The sequence below is a fragment of the Chenopodium album genome, chromosome 8 (genome assembly GCF_948465745.1).
Source record: "Chenopodium album chromosome 8, dcCheAlbu1.1, whole genome shotgun sequence".
NCBI lineage: Eukaryota > Viridiplantae > Streptophyta > Magnoliopsida > Caryophyllales > Amaranthaceae > Chenopodium > Chenopodium album.
Window position 1 is genome coordinate 48,307,616 of NC_137841.1, and position 18,944 is coordinate 48,326,559.

The 18,944-nt window shown below is 40.9% G+C and overlaps 1 non-coding gene across 1 annotated transcript; it reads right to left on the bottom strand.

The window, feature by feature from the left end:
• Positions 1-6,026: 6,026 nt before the first annotated feature.
• LOC145557052 (small nucleolar RNA R71) lies at positions 6,027-6,132 on the bottom strand. Its single transcript, XR_014092132.1, has one exon. It is a non-coding gene; the product is annotated as a small nucleolar RNA R71 (small nucleolar RNA).
• Positions 6,133-18,944: the final 12,812 nt, after the last annotated feature.

Consider the following 18,944-nt stretch of genomic DNA (forward strand, 5'->3'; position numbering starts at 1 on the left):
GCTTGTTGATGATTGAAAAATGGGAGATATGATCTCTATTTATAAGGAATAATTGGTCGAAAAATTAAGAAAAATAAGAATTCGAATTGGAATAATACACTTGAGATAGACATTAGTTTTTGCGGTTTTTGTTTTTATCATATCTTTTCACCAAAAAATCTAAATACAAAAAATAATATATTGTTGGAAAGCAGTTTAAGTCTACTTTCTAATACAATTAGAATCAGATTAAAATACCTTTTAGAATAAAAGATATGGTCGAAATAGTGGGACAGTGTTAGTTTTGGATAGAGTTTGATATTTCAATCTATATTTTCCGTTATAGCTCAGAATTGATATTATAATATATCATTGGAAAGACAATTTGAATGGCTATCGAACCATATAAGATTTAGATAAAAACTATGAGGCATGAATATAATATCTGTCTATCTTTGAACGTCTTTTAATTCGAATAGAATTAGGAATTTGAAAAAGAAAAGTTTTATTCAATTTCAAACTCTTTACTCTTATCTTTTCATAAAGTATAATTAAGATCTTTTAGAAACTTATTGAAATTTCTAATTAATTCTAATTTGTTTAGGAATGGGATTAAATCCTTTGGACCCTCCACATGATCATTGGGTCGTAGGTAAGGTGGGCTTAGGTTCGGTTTGGGCTCAGTTTAATATTTTGGTCATAACTTATTCGTTATAACTCGGATTTGGTCTTGTAATACATTGATTGAAAGCTCTTTTCAAGCCCCATCCATATATTCAATCTTTGGACCCATATTATGGACCTACATAAAGAGAAGTAAACGTTTTTATAAAAAGGACACAAAATGAATCATTTTGGGTTTAAAGGCATAAAAAGAGGAAAATAAGTTTTGGTTTGGGGAAATGAGATAGGAACTGGGTTGGTTTATGAAATGGAAATATGGATTTAAGCACTCTAAATATTTAATACTCAACCCGACCAATAATGGAGGTGAAAAGTTGTTCATCATCGGGTTTGGTTTTGAGGAGACATTTTTTAGGTGTCTACAGAAGCCCCCACTTTGACTGAGTTTGTAGAAATGTCAGTTTCAAAAATGATAGTCAAAGTAGTCGATAAATACGGAGAATTATTTAAGACGTTCTGCAATCCTAAATCACTCTTTATACGCCGATACCTGCAGAAAAAAGAGTAAAAGGGTAGATATTTGACACCAGTGTATCAGTGACAAATGAGTTTGGTAGCTTCCTATGCTTGAAGGAATCCACCGGATGACGACGTTGAGATACTTTCCATGCATGAGAAAAGTCAACTGATGAGTTTGGTAGCTTTATATGATTGAAAAAATCTATCGGATAATAATTTCCATGCTTGAGGAAAGTCGACATATAAATTTGGCGGCTTTTTATGCTTGAAGAAATCCTCCGGATAATACATTCCATGCTTGAGAAAAGTCGACATATGAATTTGGCGGCTTTCTATGCTTGAAGAACTCCACCGGATGACACTTTCCATGCTTAAGGAAACACTTGTATGATGATGAGATTGCAAGTCTCTGTGTATCAAGAACCTTGCGTCATAAAATGATGGTGGTTCGATTGTCCCCGAAAGTGGGCTGTAGTTTGTTCATTTGTCCCCGAACGTGGGCTTTAAATGGTTCACTTATCCCCAAACGTGGGCTTTAAATGGTTTGCTTGTCCCCAAATGTGGGCTGTAAATGGTTTGCGTGTCAAGAAATGTGGGTTGTAAATGGTCCGCTTGTCCCTGGACGTGGGCTGTAGATGGGGATGTCAATGGGGCGGGTCAAGTAGGAGACTCGCCCTATCCCCGCCCCGGTGGGGCGGGGATGGGTCTCGCTTTGGCGGGTGGTGGGGAGGGGATGGGGATGGAAACCATACCCGCCATGGGTGATGGGGCGGGGGTGGATTTTAGGTTGTACCTGCCCTATCCCCGCCCATCCCCACCTTATACCCACATCTATATATCTTTTAAAACAAAATTCTATGCTTTTATAATAGTTTATAAAATATTTATGTAAAATATAATATATTAATTATAATACTTTGTAATACACTTATATTATAAAACAAAAAAAAAATTAATATTAAGAATGGTTTAAAAAAAATTATCTAAATTAATTGTGTAGGATTGTGTATTTGAAAGGTGGAGGTTAGGTGGGTCTTGGGTGGTGATTAGGCAAGTCTTTGGCGGGGATTAGGTGGGGGTGGATATCCAAGTGGGGGTGGGGCGGGGATGGTTTTGGAATTGTACTCGTCGGGGTGGGGATGGGGATGAACTTTAGACCCGCCGGATGGGGATAAAAATGTTAGGTGGGGATGGGGATGGGAATGTCAATGTCCAACCTGCTCTGCCCTTTTGACATACCTAGCTATAGATAATCCGCTTATCCCCGGACGTGGGCTGCAATTTAGACCTGCAAAAATAAAATTTTCCAAGGGACTCGTATTTGTGTGTGTCTGTGGTGTGTGCAAACACAAGCAACCAAAAATGCAAAAGCAAAAATTTTCCCTCATTTTTGTCATGAGACAAGCGGAGGGTACCGACTTTCTCCCAAAAAAGAAGGACGTGAAAACTGAACTTTTATTTTCAAACTTCCCTCTGAGAAAAATTTGAAAAAGTTTTTGAATTTACCAAAAAGAAAAAGATAAAAAAGGGAAGAAGTTTTGAACTTCCTTCTTAAGCAAGAAGAAATGAATCGTATCGATTAAATTGCTTGTCTTGAAAATAATGTATGCATGATGCATGTTCTTAGGCCAGGAGGCTAAGGACAATTACATCATGTGACCACGATAGATGAATGAACTTAGGTCATGGAGCTAAGCATCATATATGGTGTAAAGAAGCGATCTTGAACGTCACTTAGGTCTGGAAGCTAAGAACGTATATAGATGACATTATTGATAATAATTGCATAATGAATGTTTGTTAGGTCAAGGAGCTAAGCACGATATGTGATGCATGATACAATGAATATTACTCAGGTCAGGAAGATAAGCAAGTATTCAATGTTTCTTCTAATGAATGTTGTCTTGAAAGATGATGAAACATGAACAGTGTTGAAACAAGATTTCATGATAAAGGGTTTTTAAAGGGAAGGATGATATTGATATGGATGTGTGAGTGAAGTGTTTAAATGTGATACTTGTAAGGAGGGTGATCCCATCGTATTGGGTCCTTAGATGCCCATGGCCACTTAAAAGCCCAGGACTTTAAACTTGTTAGGGTGCATTAGGATTTGAATTCCTGATTGTTTGGAAGACCTTGGATTAGAAATGATACTCTCATCATGAATTTTTGTAAGAAACAAGGAGTCGCCAATGAGTTTTAGGAAAACTCATAAACCTCGTTCATGCCTTTCTTCCATGCGCAGTTCATGGAATAATTAGCATGAATCATAAGTTTACCCATGCCCAAATTGGTCTACATAAACCAGAAATGAGTTCGGGAGCGAGGGTACTAAAATAATGTTCCTTTTAAGGTGGAATCGCTATTCTAGCCCTAGTATGGCCTCTACTAGCTCTTCCTTTTTTGCAATTTCATTACCAAACAATATATGCAACACGATACCTACAACTAAGTTAGTTGATTTTATTTACACACGTTAATTCACATGGGAATTTCATTGCAACGTCATTATTCACTATTTAATCAATTTTGTGAAAAGAACAAGAAAATAAACAATATTCGCCTTGGCTTAAGTAATCAACTAACAATTAATTATCCAATTCTAATCTTTTGTTAACACAAGATGCTATGTGGAAATAATTAATTAATACTTTTAAGGTGTGATGAGTGGCATTTATGCCACTCTTTTATCCTTTTTCTCTAAGGATTCTCCCCTCGTTTGCACTTGTTTGGCCCTCTTTCTAAGCATTTTTACTTAGCTTTGCTTTCTCTTTCCTTTCTCCTTTATCCTCCCTTTTCTTAGTCTTCCCGCATTGTTCTTATTGTTCTTTTCATGCTTATGCTTTGTAGGAACCATCGAGATTTTCAAGAGGAGGAAGCTAAGCTCAAAGGAAGCTAGAGGAAGCATGATTCAGAAGAGGTTCGGCCGAACCTCCTGATGGTGTGGCCGAACCAAGGTGTGGCCGAACCTGCTCAGTGGTTCGATCGAACTTCGAGGCAGGGGCAAGATGAAAATTGGCAGTTTTGCAGGAGTGGCCGAACCACAGGAGTTCGACCAGACCAGGATCAGGGAGGTTCGACCGAACCTACCCATGGTTCGGCCGAACCTACCCTGTAGTCCGGCCGAACCTTCCCATTTGTTCGGTCGGACCTCTCCTTTTGTCAGCTGACTCTGTACGGACTATATAAGTCCCTTTTTTAGAACGTTTTAGGGGGATTAACTTAGTTTTAATTTTCTACATTTTTAGCTTAATCTAGAGAGAGAGAGAAACTTCATTAGTAGAGAGAGAAAGTGTGGATTTCCATTGATGAACTTGGATATTGAAGAAGGAGCTTGATTGAATCTTTGTAAATCTTCATCTTCAATTAATGAGCAATCTCTTACTCTCTTTCTTTACTTTTGTATCTAGTTTTGTTTGCTTATTTTGATTTTCCTTCTTTGCTTATTGATCATGTTGATGCTTATTGATTTGATGATTGATATTGTCTTCAATATGATTTGTGAGTAGCCACCTAGCCAAGGGTGTGGGGATGGTGTAGTTGTTAATTGATTCATGCTTATGATGTTGGGGTTATGTTAATGGTGATTAAAGTCTTTGTATACTTGATATTCTTTGGTCTTTCTTGCAAGTGCACATTGTTAGTTGATCAAAGATGAATCTTTACTAACAAGTAACGGAAGTTGACTTAGTTGAGATTCATTACTATCGATAATTCTTTGTTTGCACCTTCTAATATATGGTTCTAATGTGGAAACATAGAGGCTATGTTAGGAGAAATCGATTAACCCCGGAAGGCGGTTAGATCGAGCTTTATTTCGATATTCTTGCATGCTTAGTTTACCATTGCTTTGCTTCTGTGTTATTGCATGATCAAGTGACATCTACATCTACCCACTTCCCTTGGTGTTTAGTTATATTGATCTTTAATCATTCTTAATCCTTAGTTTAATTTCTTAGTTATTCACACTTCTTGTCCCGAGATAGCTTAAAGTCTTAAGTAGTGAATGCGGTGTTTATGCATGTCTCCTTGTGGTTCAACCCCTCTATTTACCCTATACACGTATTAGGTTGGTAGAGCGTTATAAAATAATTTGACTTAGGTGTAGTCGCTCAACGACACGATTATTGCCTTGTCAAATTGGCGCCGTTGCCGGGGAGACGGTTTCCATTGCTATTTCATTGCTTGTTTGAGACTATCTCACCTTTATTTGTTAGTGTTTGCTACTTTTGTTACTTGTCAGTGCTTACGTTCTTCTTAGCTTCGTTGTATGAACAGAGGACGAACCCGCTCAAGATCTTTAATTCCCATCGATCCAGAGCTAGAGAGGTCTTTGTCCCTACTTCAAAGAGAAGCAAGAGCAAGGAGTAAAAATTCCCGCACTCCAACGAGAGGAGTAAGAGAATTAGAAGATACTCCACCCTCTTCACCCTCAAGTGAAGAATTAGATAGCCCTAAATCATCTTCGAATTCAGAAATCAACCCTTTCTCAACCTATAAGTTTGAAACTAAAGAAGGTTCTAAAATGGGAGAGAATACGCCCTTGAGTCGTCTTGGGGCCCCCGAAGCTTTTAGAGCGCAAAGTGGGATCCTAACTCCTACTACTCAAGCCAACAATTTCGAGATCAAGCCTAATTTGATTGCCTTGATTGAGAGGAAACAATTCTCGGGTGTAAAGTTTGAGAGTCCTCATGAGCACCTTAAAGAGTTTGAGAAATATTGTGACACAATAAAGGCCAATGGAGTGACTCAAGAATATATTCGCCTCAAAATGTTTCCATTTTCGCTAATTGGGAGAGGTCTAGAATGGCTAGAGAAGGAAGTGCCCCCTAATTCTCTCACGACATGGGACCAAGTGACTACGGCTTTCTTGAGGAGGTTTTATAACCATAGGAAGACCGCCGAGGCTCGGTCTTTGATTCAAGGTTTTCGCCAAAAGAGTGGTGAGTCTCTAAGTGCGGCATGGGAACGATACAAAGAGCTTCAACGTCAATGCCCACACCATGGGATACCCAAGTATCAACTCATTCACACTTTCTATGGAGGTCTCACACCTCAAGGAAGAACAAGCCTAGACGCCGCGGCCGGTGGTCCAATCATGAACAAAGGAGAGCATGAAGTGGAGTGTATTATAGAGGAAGCCGCAAAGCACTATGATGATTGGTACGAAGGAGAAAGGGATGCTACTTCTAGCAAGGGCGTTTATGCATTGGAGCAAGCCAACGCAATCAACAACCTTTCTACCCAAATCTCCAAAATGACCAAGCAAATGGATGAATTGATGAAAGAAAGGTCCAACCCACATGGTAATACCTCCCCTTCAACCAAGGGAGGCAATGGTATGGATACTTCCTCCCCCTCTTCTTACAATACAATGCCCCAAGGATGCATGTTTTGTTTTAATTGTGAAACCTATGATCATGATACCTCTCATTGTGTCTATGCTTGTGAAGTTCAACCCCCTTCCCATGAACATAATAGTAATATGGAAAATTTCAATGCTATGAATTTTGCTCCTAGAATGGGAAATGTAGGAAACTTGAGGCCAACCTCCAATCAAATGGGGAATTGGAATCAAGGTGGAAACCATGGTTGGAACCAAAATGGTGGTGGTTATGATAACCAATACCATGGTGGGGGAGGCCCTTCCAATTTCAATGGAAGAGGCTACTCTAACCAAAGAGGATATGGTAATCAAAACCAACAACCTAATTCCCGATACCATGACCATCAAAATCAAAATTTTGGTGACCACGGTAACATGGGAAATAATCAACAAGGCAATGTTCCTAACCAAGGCACGGGAGGCAATAGGGGCCAATTTGTTCCTAACTATGCCAAAACTAATAGGCCTCCGGGTTTCCATCAACCCCAACTTCCTCCACCTCAACAACCTCTTCAACTTGAAGCCCCTCCAATATATCCCGTGATGGCTAAATTAGATGCTCTTTTAAAAATGCGTGAGGAGGATCAAAAGAAACATGAAGAGGCTCAAAAACGAACCAATGCTCATATGAAAATGCTTAAGACTCAAATTGCTCAACTTGCATCTAATTCATCCCCTTCTTCTTCTTCTCCTTCTTCTTCTCACATCCCAAGTCAAGGAGTCAACCCAAAACCTTTGTATGCCGTGACAACAAGGAGTGGGAAGGTAGTAGGGAGTGACCCTTTAATTGAGGAAGAACCCCAAGAAGAAGTGGAGTTAGAGAATGAGGGTGAAAAACCCAATGAGCAATTGAGTGTTGAAAAGAAAAAACATGTTGAGGTGCTCAAGGAAAAAGAAGCCACCCCCTTGCCCCTAAATCGCCAATCTAGAGAGGAGAAGCTACCCTTTCCACAACAATTTGTGAGAGCTAAACTTGATGCCCAATTTGGGAAGTTTTTGGAAGTCATTAAGAATTTGCACATCTCCGTCCCTTTTGTTGATGCTATGAAGCAAATTCCCCACTATTCCAAATTTTTGAAAGATCTTTTGAGCGGGAGAAGGGAGTGTGAGACGGTGAGTTTAACCGCCAATTGTGGTGCAATTCTTTCCAATAAACTACCTACCAAATTGAAAGATCCGGGTAACTTTTCCATCCCTTGCTCTATCAATGGCATTGAATTTGATAAAGCCTTGTGTGACTTAGGAGCAAGTGTGAGTCTCATGCCCTATTGCGTCTACCAAAAGCTTAGTGTAGGAACCCTCTCTCCCACTAACATTACTCTCTAACTAGCGGACCGTTCCGTTAAGTTCCCTATTGGCAAAGTTGAGGACATTCCCCTTAGGGTAGGAAAGTTCACATTCCCCGTGGATTTCTATGTGCTAGAGATGGATGAGGATGAGAGGATTCTTATAATTTTGGGTAGGCCATTTCTAGCCACTTCTAGAGCTATCATCGATGTGAAGGAGGGGAAGATATCCTTGAAAATTGACAATGATTCTTTTGAGTTTGATTTGAACAATGTCATGCAACAACCCTCCTCAAGTGGTGAATGCTTTAGGGTAGATATTCTCGATACGGTTCTTGATGAATTTTCTCGCTCCCACTTGCATGCCACTAATGATCCCCTTGAAAGTGTGTTGTTGAATGAATCAAAGATAGGTACTCACAAAGAAGACATACAATTCTATGAGGATTTGCTTGAGGAAAGCAAGGAGTGCAAGGGCGCGAGCATGGAAGAAGAGGCTCCTTACATTCATGACCTCTTTCAAGTTGAAGAAAGAGAAGAGAGCCCCAATGGTAAGGGAGAACCAAAGGTAGACTTGAAACCTCTACCTTTGGGCTTGAGATATGCATTTCTTGGTCCCAATGAGTCTTTCCCCGTGATTGTAAATTCTAACCTAACGGAGGAGCAAACCTCCCTCTTGATCAATGTTTTGAGAAATCACAAAAAAGCTTTGGGTTATACCATTGATGATATCAAGGGTATAAGTCCATCTTTATGTATGCACAAAATTGATCTAGAGGGAGATGCCAAACCCGTCAGGCAAAGGCAAAGAAAGCTTAACCCTTCCATGCAAGAGGTTGTGCGGAAGGAAGTGGCTAAGCTTCTTGATGCGGGAATTATTTACCCAATTGCTCATAGTGATTGGGTATCTCCCGTGCAAGTTGTGCCTAAGAAAGGGGGCATGACGGTAGTGAAAAATGATCATGATCAACTAGTACCCACTAGACTTGTTACCGGTTGGCGCATGTGTATTGACTATCGCCAACTTAACACAAGTACATGCAAAGATCATTTTCCACTACCGTTCATTGATCAAATGTTGGAAAGGCTTACAAAGCATTCCTTCTATTGTTTCCTTGATGGTTACTCGGGATTTTTCCAAATCCCAATTGACCCTAAGGATCAAGAGAAGACAACTTTCACATGCCCCTACGGTACTTATGCGTATCGTAGGATGCCTTTCGGGCTTTGTAATGCCCCCGCAACATTCCAACGTTGCATGATGTCCATTTTTAGTGATATGATTGAGGATGAGATAGAAGTCTTCATGGATGACTTCTCCGTTGGAGGAGCCACCTATGAAGATTGTCTATCTAATTTATCTCGTTGCTTAGAAAGGTGTGAGAGGGCTAACCTCGTGTTGAATTGGGAAAAGTGCCACTTTATGGTCGAAAGTGGGATTGTTCTTGGGCACAAAATTTCCCATGCCGGCATTGAGGTTGATAGAGCCAAGGTTGAGGTCATCGAAAAACTTCCTCCCCCCACCAACGTGAGGGAAGTGAGGTCTTTTCTTGGCCATGCCGGGTTCTATCGGCGCTTTATTAAAGATTTTTCAATGATCGCTAAGCCTCTCACATCCCTATTGCAACAAGATAAGGAGTTTGTGTTTGATGATGCTTGTCATAAGTCCTTTTGTAGGTTGAAAGAAGCCCTTTGCACCGCTCCTATTGTCCAAGGTCCGGATTGGTCTCTTTCATTTGAGCTCATGTGCGATGCAAGCGACGAGGCCATTGGATCGGTTCTTGGACAACGAAAGAATGGGAAACTTCATGTCATACATTATTTGTCTAAAACTCTCAATGATGCCCAACGAAACTACACAACTACCGAGAAGGAGTTCCTAGCGGTTATCCATTCATTCGAGAAGTTTAGAACCTACCTCATTGGTTCTAAGACAATTGTGTATACCGACCACTCGGCTCTCAAATATTTGATAGGGAAGAAGGAAGCTAAACCAAGGTTGTTGAGATGGGTTTTATTCCTCCAAGACTTCGATTATGAGATGAGAGATAAGAAGGGAGCCGAGAATGTGGTGGCGGATCACCTCTCAAGGTTGGGCGGTGCAAGGTTTGAAGATGATGGCTTGCCAATAGAGGACGCTCTAAGAGATGATGTGCTTTATGTCCTTGAAGTGAAATCGATGCCTTGGTATGCGGATATTGTGAATTACTTAGCTTTTAGTGCCATACCACCAGATTTCACTTCACAAAAACGTCGAAAACTCAAGCACGAGGCCAAGAGATACATTTGGGATGATCCCATTTTATTGAAAAGAGGGGTCGATGGTTTGTTGAGGAGATGCGTCCCCAACGACGAGGTTCAAAGTGTTCTCCATATGTGCCACTCTTCTCCTTGTGGTGGGCATATGAGTGCTCAAAAGACCGCCTCAAAGGTCCTTCAATCTATGCTCTTTTGGCCTTCTCTATTCAAGGATGCGTGGATATTTGTCAAAACATGTGATAGATGTCAACGGATGGGGAATATTTCTAGAAGGGATGAAATGCCGCAAAATCCCATCCTTGAGCTTGAAGTTTTTGATGTGTGGGCTATAGACTTCATGGGCCCTTTCATTTCTTCACATGGGAACAAGTATATTTTGGTCGCGGTTGACTATGTGTCTAAGTGGGCGGAGGCCGTAGCTTCTCCAATGAATGACTCTAAGGTGGTGGTCAACCTTTTCAAAAAGGTGATCTTCCCGAGATTTGGTGTTCCAAGAGCAATAATTAGTGATGGGGGATCGCATTTCAAGCACCACACCTTCGTTCGACTACTTGATAAATATGGGGTTTCTCACAAGCGAGGGCTTGCATACCACCCTCAAACGAGGGGCCAAGCGGAGGTCACCAATAGAGAGCTCAAGGTGATTTTAGAGAAGACAGTTGCTAGGACAAGGAAGGATTGGTCCTCCAAACTTATTGATTCACTATGGGCTTATAGGACCGCTTTCAAAACTCCAATAGGGACCACTCCCTACAAGCTTGTCTATGGGAAAAATTGTCATTTGCCCGTGGAGATGGAGCATCGAACGCATTGGGCAATCAAGCAAATCAACTTTGATCTCCATACTGCGGGTGAGCAAAGGCTTCTAGAGCTACATGAGTTAGAGGAGTTGAGGATGAATGCCTACGATAGCGCAAGCATGTATAAGGCGCGGACTAAGGCTTGGCACGATGCTCAAATTGTCAAGAAGGAATTCGTCAAAGGCCAAAAAGTCCTCCTATTCAACTCCCGCTTGAAGCTTTTCCCGGGCAAACTTAGGTCAAGATGGAGTGGGCTGTACATTGTCAAGGAAGTGTTTCCTTATGGAGCCTACGAAATTTCCCAAGACGGCCACTCTCCTTTCAAAGTCAACGGTCACTGTCTCAAGCCCTATCATGAAGGATTCCCAAGTGATGAACCAGTTTCTGTGACACTTCTTGATGTGCATCGTCAATTCGACCCTCCTTGATCAACTCAAGGAACGTCGAGCTAACGACGTTAAGCAAAAGCGCTTCCGGGAGGCAACCCGAGTTTCTAACCCTTTTATACTCTCTCTTTTCATGTTCCTTTTATTTTTCCATCTACGACTTTGGATTGTTTGGATTTTTGAGTTTTGATTGTGCTTGGGTTTTAGATATACTTTGCATCTAGCATGATTGTAATGTGTTTAGATGTGTGTTAAAGGACTATTTTTACTTGCGTGGTTCTTTATGGAATTTTGGCCGAACCACTTCATGTTCGGCCACTGCAGCAATTTCAAGGATTTATGGCAACATTCTGCCAAAAACAAAAATATTGCATTCTGGCAGAAGGTTCAACCGAACCCCTGGGAGGTTCGACCGAACTTATACTGTAGTGCGGCCGAACTTTCCTGGGTTCGGTCACTCCTTAATTTTTAGCAATTTCTAGCAACTTTCTGCCAGAATTTGAAAATTTGCAGTTCCAGCATAGGTTGACCGAACCCCAGGATGGTTCGACCGCACTTTACTTGTAGTGCGGCCGAACTTCCCTGGGTTCGGTCACTCCTCTCTTTTTGCGATTTTGCTGGAACTTTCTGCCCGGATTTTAAAATGTAGAGTTTTGGCAATGGTTCGACCGAACCAAAGGAGAGTTCGGCCGAACTTTTACTGTGGTTCGACCGAACATACCCTCGGTTCGGCCGAACCTATCTTCAGAGTCGAAAAAAAAAATGCTGCCATGTTTTCTATTTTGTTGCATTTTCGTGAATATAACTCCCATATTCGTCACCTACCCCAATCTTCTCCTTCTCACTCTAAACCTCCATTGCACCTCCCCTTACAACCTCAAATCTCCATCAAAATCACTCCAATCTTCATCCTTTCTCACTTATTTTCCATCCTTTACTCAACTTTTGCAATCTCTACCAAAAATTCCTCACCAAACAAACCCATCTTTCCATTTTCCCCAATTTCAAGGGTTTAAGTGCTTCGGTGTTTTTGGGTTTTTACATCCATCCAATCAATTGTGGTATGTTTGTTCTAGCTTTTGCAAGTTTATTTCTTTAATTTCTTATAGTTTTACCATGTTTTACATATTTAAGTGTGAATTATGGTACTCTTGAAATTATTAGTAATGACTTGTTTATTTCATGTGGTTCTTTGGATTGACTTGTTGCAATTGATTGGTTGTTCATAGTAGAACATGTTCTTATGATGATTATGCATGTTTACCTTGGTTTTATTTTGATCTCAATGTATTTGAGTGTTGATTTCATACTAGGGTATTCATGTTACCATTTTATGATTGAGAAACGCATGAGTTGGATGTTATTGGAGATTGTTATTCATGGTTTTGGCTTGATTTTGATGGTTTGATGAATGAATATCATGAAAATTAGGGGACATCATGCCAAATTTCACCTAGACCTTGTTAGGACTAATTTAGGAATGACATAGGAATCCTTATTCAAACCCTGGTCCAAATGTATTCATGCATGCCTTGAATTGTATACTCTCAAGCATACACTTTTACCTTGGTTAAGTAATAGGCTTCTTATGTCATTTCCTATCAATTTGTTCTAATGATATGCTATTGGTGAATTTGTAGAATCAATATGTTCGGCAAGGGAAAAGGAAAGTCAAAGAGGAAGAGGGTAGGAGAATCCTCAGCAACACAATTCCCACCTCCTCCCGGCATCAACGATCATGGCATTATTGCTCCGGACGAGCAATTTTGGCCTATATATGCATCACTCATCAAGCTTCCGATTAGGTCCACAAGGTTATTTTGCCCTCAAACTTTGAGGAAGCTGGGAATATTGGATGAGGTGACTAGGTTGGCTCAAAACTTTGGTTGGGGCGACTTCATCCACCTCCACGCTCACACTTACGAGCGTGTGACTTTGGAATTCCTTGCCTCCCTCCGCAAGGAAGTTTTTGAGCCGGAAGATGTCGATGAGGATCCTCAACTCATTATACACTTCAGGATGTTCAACGACGATCACTCTCTAACGGAGAGTGATCTAAATGTGATCTTCTTTTGGCACGCCACTGGCCTTGATCACCCGTCTGAAATAACCTCCTCCCATCGCATTCCTTACAACGAGCAAGAGTGGTGGAGGAGCATCACAAACAAGGATAGGTTCCAAACTAACACCTCAAAGGTCAACAACATCATCCATTTAGCCTTGAGGTATTTTGTACGGCTTCTACAATACGCCGTGTTCTTCAAAGCCAACCTCGGCTCCATGGTAAAAGACGAGGTTGCTTGCCTATTCTTGGCCGACAATCCTCAACGGCTAAAATTTCAATGCTCCTCCACCTTTATCCAACGGCTCTTGGATACTAGGGACAACCGTCTAGGTGATGAGATATTTATGGGTGGCATGATTACTATCATTGCTCTCTCTTTGAAGGGTGGAGCATACAAGGACCAAATTGAATTGCTCCCACCCGTGCACCAAAACCGAGAAGAGCTCACCGACGAGTTCCCTCCCTATGCTCTATCCATAAGCGCCCTCCGTCACAGCCGCTTCCTCAATTTCACTACTAGCAAGCGCCGTTTTATCCTCCTGGTCGATAGGGAGATCGAATGGTGTGTCCTCCCGGACCCCGACCTCACTACGGTGGACCACTCCGCTCCTCTCAAATGGAAGATCCCTCAGCAAATCATCCCCAATGAGCTGAGGCGAACTAGAGCCCAGGGTGGAGCTCCTCAACCTCCACCGGTCCTCCATCAAGAGCAAATCAATCCCCCCCTTAGCGGGGGAGGTGAGGCATCTTCTTCTTCTTCCTTTCCTCCTTTTGATTTCAATGCCCTTCGTAGTACCCTCGATGATATCCGTCGAGACAATCAAGCTTCCATTGAGCAATGGGGGTACTACGCGAGGGCAAATTATGACAATCTTGTGCAAGCGGGCATTCAAGCGCCCTATGTGAACTACCCCTACCACCCTCCTCAAGAGGGTCCTGTCAATCATTGGGGACCCTATGACCCTCAGCACCCCACCCCCCCTTGCTACGCCTATTGGGAAGGTCCCATCGACCCTACCTAACGCGTAAGCACCCCCCCATACGACCCCTATCGTCCGGGTGGGTGTGATCCGGCTTATGACCCAGCATCCGCATCCACACCCGCTCCTTTTGATGGTGGTTGGGGTGCCCAAGGGTGGCCCTATGAGCACTTTAACCAACCCTTCCACCCTTTCATGGACACTCCCGGGTTTGATCCTAACAACCCCCCTCAACCTAGGGGGCGAGGAGATGATAACCAGTGATGTTGTGGGAACTTTTCCCTTCCACAGATCTTCTCACTTGTCACTTTTGCTCGGGACGAGCAAAAGAATAGTGTGGGGGAGGATGTCCTTTTGGTTGGTTGAAGTGTACATAGGAAGTTAGAGTGGTAGGGTAGTTGCTTGCACATAAGGAGGATAGTGAGGATAGTGGCTTTGTGGTATTGATGTGGCGTTGTGGCGGTGGTGATGATGTTGGTGATGTTGTGATGGTGATGTGATGAGATGGTGATGTTTTATGATTATTGATGTGATGATGATGATGATGTTTTATGGTTATTTTTGCTGATTTCTGATGATTTTCTTTGATGATCCCTGAGTCTTTGTAGGTGGAAATGCTCCTGAAAAAAAAATAAAATAAAAAATCCAAATTTCCCGAAACTCCAAATCCCCTTAATCCAAACTTTGTAGATAGCTTTTTATTAATTTTTCTTCTTTTTGTTTGTTTCTTTAGTCTTTTTCTTTGTTTTCTAACCTTTTCTTGTTTTGTTGTAGTTTCTTTTGTTTGGCTCACCTTTATTAAAGCTTGAAGCGGAGATGTAGGACGTTAAGGAGCAACACTAGCTCCCTTGGTGAGATTGGATATATTACCTTTTCTTATATTTCAAGCGGCATTCGGTGAGACCTTTCCTCTCTTTCTTTTTCTTTTTCTTTGAGTGCTTAGTTTAGGTCTAGTTTAGGAAGAGTTGAATGGTTCGAGGTTGATTGATTTTGGTTCCAAGGAACCTGGGATCGTTGATGTTGATATCAACGATCACTTGTATGTCGATTGGGATTTATTTGATTTACATGCCTCGATTATGAACCTTTTTAATTTCTTCCTCCCTTTTGTGTGTTTTTCTTGTTCTCTTTTGTGTAACGAGCATGACTATGACAAGTTGAAACATTTTTGATGTGGATTTGCTCATTCATTTGGATTCAAGAATTTATGTGCCTTTTTTATGACGTGGCTTTGAATGCTTACCTTCCTAGTTGATGAGGGTTTACACGGTTTAAGAATGCTTAAGGTTGAATTAGACACATTATAAGCTAAGGTAGCCCGGTTTAGAACTCTTGATGACGTTTGAACCCCCTAGTTCACGGGAAAGTGGTAAGATGGTGTTGCTCTCCGTAGTGAATAGGATTCCCTTGGTTGGTATTTGCTTATTTTTTTATCCCGTGTGAGCGTCATTTGTTCTAGCCTTCATCACTCTTGTGAGCGGCGTTTTGGATCCTTAACTATGCATGTCTTAATCTTTGTGTTGGTATTTAGCTCCCGAGATCGTGACCAAACAACTTTAAAGGAGGAAGAGGGCATTTCTTCTCATTTTTCTTTGTTTTCTTTGTGTTTTGTTATAAATTTGGTTTTCATTTTTACATCCACCCACTTGCTAACCGATCTGGGCCTCATTCCCCTTTCTTGATCTAGCCATATTACAAACCTTTCAGCCTATGTTCTACGCATTGGTTTTTGAGGTTCGAATTCGAGAGTGTTGGTTTTAGGGCAAGAAAGTTGTGAATATTGGTTCAAGTGAGATTTTGACAGTTGTTCATGAAAGGAAATATTTGCAAAAAGTTTGTGAGGAAGGATGCAACGTATGAAGTTCAAAATTAAAAAAAAATAAAATAAAATAAAATAAAATAAATAAATAATAAATAAATAAAAAAAAATAAAAAAAAAAAGAGAGAAGGGGGAAGGAAAAGGAAGAGGAAATGATGAGAGAAATAAAGTAATGTTATGAAATTTTGTATTGAAGGTTGTAATTTAAATTTAGGTTCAATTCTTAGGTGGTTCTTGAGAGATGACCACTCTTTTGCTTCACTTAGGATTTGCCACCAAAAATTTTCAAATTAATTTCCAACCTTAACCCTTAGCCATGACATTACAACCCAAGTTAAGACCCTTGGACTTGGAGAAGTGCGGTCAAAGAACGGTGGAGGGAGATAGATTTCAACCCTATGGAAAGAGTGTGCATAGTTGAGATGTTGGGATAACCTTATGACTCCACAATAAATTTCTTTTTCCGGTTCCCTCGAGGAACCATGAGGAGCTAACTTAGGGATGATTTGAAGCTAGTGGAGAGAACGCGGACCGTCTTGGTTGGAGCTAGGGAAGAGGATGAAATCATTAGTTCTCTACGCTTAGCTTAGGTTTGTCTCCCTCAACCATGAGCATCTTAGAACGTGTTCCCCCTCTTTGAGTTGAGAAAAGTAAGCATTATTTGATTCATGTCCCTATGTTAGAGTCCATTTGGAGCATTTCCCATCGTGAAACTTGATAGATTTTCTTAACCCTTGTCATATTATGCTTGTTGTGTGTGTTGTCTTTTTTTTTTAGTATTCCTTGCTTGAGGACAAGCAAAAGGCAAGTGTGGGGGATTTTGATGAGTGGCATTTATGCCACTCTTTTATCCTTTTTCTCTAAGGATTCTCCCCTCGTTTGCACTTATTTGGCCCTCTTTCTAAGCATTTTTACTTAGCTTTGCTTTCTCTTTTCTTTCTCCTTTATCCTCCCTTTACTTAGTCTTTCCGCTTTGTTCTTATTGTGCTTTTCATGCTTATGCTTTGTAGGAACCATCGAGATTTTCAAGAGGAGGAAGCTAAGCTCAAAGGAAGCTAGAGGAAGCATGATTCAGAAGAGGTTCGGCCGAACCTCCTAATGGTGTGGCTGAACCAAGGTGTGGCCGAACCTGCTCAGTGGTTCGGCCGAATTTCGAGGCAGGGGCAAGATGAAAATTGGCAGTTTTGCAGGAGTGGCCGAACCACAGGAGTTCGACCAGACAAGGATCAGGTAGGTTCGACCGAATCTACCCATGGTTCGGCCGAACCTACCCTGTAGTCCGGCCGAACCTTCCCATTTGTTCGGTCGGACCTCTCCTTTTGTCAGCTGACTCTGTACGGACTATATAAGTCCCTTTTTTAGAACGTTTTAGGGGGATTACTTAGTTTTAATTTTCTACATTTTTTAGCTTAATCTAGAGAGAGAGAGAAACTTCATTAGTAGAGAGAGAAAGTGTGGATTTCCATTGATGAACTTGGATATTGAAGAAGGAGCTTGATTGAATCTTTGTAAATCTTCATCTTCAATTAATGAGCAATCTCTTACTCTCTTTCTTTACTTTTGTATCTAGTTTTGTTTGCTTATTTTGATTTTCCTTCTTTGCTTATTGATCATGTTGATGCTTATTGATTTGATGATTGATATTGTCTTCAATATGATTTGTGAGTAGTCACCTAGCCAAGGGTGTGGGGATGGTGTAGTTGTTAATTGATTCATGCTTATGATGTTGGGGTTATGTTAATGGTGATTAAAGTCTTTGTATACTTGATATTCTTTGGTCTTTCTTGCAAGTGCACATTGTTAGTTGATCAAAGATGAATCTTTACTAACAAGTAACGGAAGTAGACTTAGTTGAGATTCATTACTATCGATAATTCTTTGTTTGCACCTTCTAATATATGGTTCTAATGTGGAAACATAGAGGCTGTGTTAGGAGAAATCGATTAACCCCGGAAGGCGGTTAGATCGAGCTTTATTTCGATATTCTTGCATGCTTAGTTTACCATTGCTTTGCTTCTGTGTTATTGCATGATCAAGTGACATCTACATCTACCCACTTACCTTGGTGTTTAGTTATATTGATCTTTAATCGTTCTTAATCCTTAGTTTAATCTCTTAGTTATTCACACTTCTTGTCCCGAGATAGCTTAAAGTCTTAAGTAGTGAATGCGGTGTTTATGCATGTCTCCTTGTGGTTCGACCCCTCTATTTACCCTATACACGTATTAGGTTGGTAGAGCGTTATAAATTAATTTGACTTAGGTGTAGTCGCTCAATGACACGATTATTGCCTTATCAAGGTGATCAAACAACACTAATTAATTCATTAAGATTCTTTTAAACAAGAAAATAAATATGATTTATCTAAGTGCTCGGGAATTTACCACTTCTCTTTGCTAGATCTCCGTTTATAACACTTATGGACACCTTCTTGTTCGGGAACCTCCATGGTAGTAACAAAATATTAAGGGGTGAGTGTTTAAGATAAGAGGGTTTAGGTAGCACAAGTTCACAAGTATTCCGCCAAAGTTTTAGGTTATTTTTTTGTGTCTTTAAGCCTCGAATTAAGCCATTATTTATAGTGACTGGGTAGGATTAGGGGTTTTGAACATTTTTCCGCAGCAAATGTCGCGCGCAACAGGATTAGTTGGGCGTGGCATCCTAACGCAAGTGATTGGGTTCACTGCTATGGGCAGCGCAACATGGTGTCTTGTGCGCGGCATTATGGTAAAACTCGATTCTATATTTTCGTAAAATTCTGAATCTTCCGCGAGCGTATCTCTAGAGGTTGCGCTAAGAGTTGCGCGAAACTGAATTAGTTGCGCGCGTCTGCCCAGCGCG